Source organism: Notothenia coriiceps, unplaced genomic scaffold (assembly GCF_000735185.1).
Source record: "Notothenia coriiceps isolate Sejong01 unplaced genomic scaffold, NC01 NC01_scaffold00037244, whole genome shotgun sequence".
Taxonomy (NCBI): domain Eukaryota; kingdom Metazoa; phylum Chordata; class Actinopteri; order Perciformes; family Nototheniidae; genus Notothenia; species Notothenia coriiceps.
Window position 1 is genome coordinate 21,311,082 of NW_011369945.1, and position 4,423 is coordinate 21,315,504.

Consider the following 4,423-nt stretch of genomic DNA (forward strand, 5'->3'; position numbering starts at 1 on the left):
GTGTGTGTGTGTGTGTGTGTGTGTGTGTGTTTTTGAGCATTATAGAGACCCAGAACAACAACATGTGTATGGTTTTCTGTGTCTACCTGCATGGGTTTATTTGTGCATCTGTCTTTTTTAATAATCCATGTGTTGGTTGTCTAACATGGCTCATTTTGCCGATCCGCCAGTTTGCATGCAATAATAATAAGACCACCCCCCCCCCTACAGTCTTTCAATTTGGGGTTACAATTTTTGTTGTCTACCTCCTTCCCTTACGTGCCCTCCTCCACCCTTTCTCTCCCTTGTGTCTCTGCACGCCTTCCTTTGTGCCTCTGTCTGGGACGGACGGACTGTTCTTCCTCTTCCCCTCCACCAAGGAGTCTCTGAGGGGCCGCCACCTCCACCTGTCCTCACTGAGGGGCAGCAGAAACCACGTCAGTGAGGAGGTGGCCCGTCCTGAACAGGAAATAGAAAAAGAGTTAACTGAGGTGGTGGAGGAGGAGGAGGAGGAGAAGGAGGATGTTCAGGTAGAAAAGGGAGAGGATGAAGCAGGGGAGGGAGGGACGGAGGAGAGAGGAGGTGAGGAAGATAGGGACGAGGAAAAAGTCAAAGAAGAAGTGGATGAGATGCAGGATGAGCAGGGAGGAAGTAAAAGGTCTATAGAAAGCAAGAAGGAGTTGGATGAGGAAGAGAGCGACGAGATAGAAGTGGAGTGCGGCGAAGGCGGTGATGAAGAGTCCGAAAACATTGAACACAGTAAACAGCAGGAGAGCAATGAAAGAGAGGAAAGGGACAGTGATAAGGGCTGTTGTGCTGAAGGGGAGAGTTTACATAAAGAGAAAGAAGAGGCGAAGGAAGAGGTGCAAGCAGAAGAAGAAGATAAATATGAATTTGAGGACGGTAGCGATGAAGATTTGAAGAAATCTTCCAAAAGTGGTCAAGATGTTGGAAGTGAAAAGGAGGAAAAAGAAGGGGATGAACTTGAGAAAAGCGTAGATATCGAAGAAGGGCAGGAGAAGAGCGAGGAGGAGATAGATGGGGAAAGGGAGAAGGAGGAGGAGGAGGAGGAGGGTGAGAACGAGGAAGCTTTGGAGAGATGCTCCCTGAGCCAGAGGGAAGTGACAGAGAGCGACGAGGTGCTAGAGAGATGTGGACAGAGCGCAGGAGGAGAGACAGAGGGGGAGGAAGAGGGGGAGGAAGAGGGGGAGGAAGAGGACGTATCAGAGGTCCAAAAGCCCCAAACTGCATCGGAGAGTGAGGAGGAAGTCGTGGAGGTGTTTGAGACCGGAACGGCTCTGAGTGATCGTAAAGCGCTTGACCAAAAGAGAAAAACTCTCAGTGGCAAGACGGACAATGGGACAAAAAGGTCCCTCACTCCTGCAGAGGTAGGGTTCGGTGTTCTGTGTGCTTCCCCCAGCCAAACCACACACACATTTCACTTCCTGACCCCAACCCTGATCCTGCCTGATCTCTGCAAGAAGGCGCATGTAGCTCCCAGAATCCACCGCCTTAGGGGCTCATCGCTCACACACTGGGACATCATTTGGTAAAAGGACGCTGCATTTGAGCCCCTGAGGACTGGATTGGAAAGTGCTGACCCTTTATATTTGGCAGTACAGACTTTCCTTTTGCTTTTAGATTGCTCTTTTATTTTCAGCTTTTTCACCAGACCAGTTTCTCCTTGGCCTCCCCCAATTTTCAGAGTCTGCTTGTTTCGCTTACAAACACTGGACCGTCTGATTTCGCAGCCTTGTTGTTTGTGTTTGCATGTATGCTGTTGCTTTCGCCTTTTTGTGACGTGTTTGTCATTTGGAAATCTCAGCATTCTTTGATGCTTAGTGTTGCTTCTGAAATTTAGTTTGCCATTGTTCATTCATAACTTTGTGTGTGTGTGTGCGTGCGTGTGTGTGTGTGTGTGATGGTAGGAGTCTGAAGCCAGTGAGAACATTGAGGAGGCTTCATCCTCCATAGATGTCAAGGTACTCAGTTCATGCTGTCGCCACCCATTCTGCACCATTCATTCATTCATTGGTTAGGGTGTTAATTGTCAAACTGCTTTGAATCCTTAAGCTTTCCGAAAAGATTCTGGACCTGTCCGGCACTGTGAGTCCTCTGGAGAGGGAGGAGACAAAAGAGGAAGAGAAGAAAGAAGGAGGGACAAAGACGAAGAAGGCAGAGGTTGCAAAGAGGTTGGTTGTTTTTCTTTGGTAACTTCTGGAAATAAGAGTCCGTGCTTAGCCTTAATTGCATCATCTGGTAAAGGGGTATTGTCCTTATCAGGTTTTTTATAGTGTTTCACCAAAAATTGGAAATTCATGATTTGATCAATTTTTTGATTTCCCCTAAAATCTCAATAGAGAGGCGAAGTCCCTCCCTTTCCGGTGACCCCCATGGGAGCTTACTTCGGAAAAATTATGTATTGAAGTCAATGGAGAGAGAAAACGTATCTTTCGATCCCGTTTGAATTGTGCCACTAATTACACATATGATGTTTGTCAATCTTAAAAAATAATTTCCATGTCAAAAAAGTCGAAAAACTGTTGAAACTGTTGAAATATAAGACTATGAAAAATATGCAACTAGAAAGACTACAAATCCCAGAATCCCGGTCTCGCATGCTGGCTCTTACGGAACCGACTAACTCCCCTTGTGTGTATGTACAGCTCTCAACGTGCCCAGACTTGGAGTGATTTTCACCTCTTTTAATACTTTTCGCCTCATTCTGAAAGAAACAAGTGAAATGTGCCAACGTGACGGCCGTCTTGGTGTGTGGTGTGAGACGGGAGATGTAGTTCATCGAGCGTTTCACACAAACAAATGTGTTACTTCACAGTTTTACAACACATTTTTATTATTTTGACTTGCAAAATTATCTTTTAAATTGACAAACATCATATGTGTAATTCGTGGCACAATTCAAACGGGATCGAAATATAATCTTTCTCTCTCCATTGACTTCAATACATACTTTTTCCGAAATAAGGTCCCATGGAGGTCCACCGGAAGGGGAGGGACTTGGCCACTCTATAGTAATTATTGTGCCACACATTCTTGGCACACAAGTCCCAACTAATGAATGTATATCAACAACTGCTTCAAAAGGGACAATCATTCGTTATACAGAGGGCTTCATACTCCACTAGCACCTCCCCCCCCCCCCGTTCCCCCGTTGACATTCGTGATACAGAGGATGCGCACCTAGCAACATCTCCAGGTGCTCCTTTGAGAACCAGGGCAAAAAAAGTCATGTGCAGGGCTGCATATAAACTCTTATGGCCAATGGTACATCTTTTCTTTGCTTTGCTATAAGAGTAACACTTTTCTCCCTCTTCAGGATTTTGCAGGATTCTAGCAAAGACAACCCTTCAGCGTCTAAAGTGGACCGATTCGTCCTCCACCAGTCCAGCGCCTCCCTCTCAAATTCTTCTCTTTCGGAGCAAGGCGTCGGGCTCCATCCAAAAACGGAAAGCCTCGGCACCTCTTTGGTCATACAAAGGCCGGAAACCTCCAGAGGCCGGCTGTCCCGCACCCCCAACACCCAACTAGACGATGATGAAACCTTCTTCAAAATCCAAAAGAGCCCAAGGGAAGAGGAGCCAAGCTGGAGAGTCAGAAGGGACAGAGAGAAGAAGGACAGGGAGAATGAGGAGGAGGAGGAGAGAAGGAGAGAGGAAAGGAGCCTGAAAGAGAGGAAGGACGAGAGGGAGAGGACTAAGGCTGACATAGAGGTGACGAAGGAGAAGGAGGAGCTGAGGAGAGAAGAGGAGGAGGAGGAGAGAAGGAGAGAGGAAAGGAGCCTGAAAGAGAGGAAGGAGGAGAGGGAGAGGACTAAGGCTGACATAGAGGTGACGAAGGAGAAGGAGAAGAGAATGCTTCTCCTTCAGGAGGAGCTGAGGAGAGACGACGAGGAGGAGGAGAGAAGGAGAGAGGAAAGGAGCCTGAAAGAGAGGAAGGAGGAGAGGGAGAGGACTAAGGGTGATGTAGAGGTGGGGGAGGAGAGGGAGAAGAGAATGCTTCTCCTCCAGGAGGAGCTGAGGAGAGAAGAGGAGGAGGAGGAGAGGAAGCTGAAGGAGGAGAGTGAGGAGAGACTAAGGTACACATGGAGAGTAAATCACACGTTGACCGACATGGAACTAAAACAAAGCTGTNAGGAGAGAGGAAAGGAGCCTGAAAGAGAGGAAGGAGGAGAGGGAGTGGACTCAGGCTGACATAGAGGTGACGAAGGAGAAGGAGAAGAGAATGCTTCTCCTCCAGGAGGAGCTGAGGAGAGAAGAGGAGGAGGAGGAGAGGAAGCTGAAGGAGGAGAGTGAGGAGAGACGAGGAGGAGGAGAGAAGGAAGCTGAAGGAGGAGCTGAGGAGAGACGAGGAGGAGGAGAGAAGGAGAGAGGAAAGGAGCCTGAAAGAGAGGAAGGAGGAGAGGGAGTGGACTCAGGCTGACATA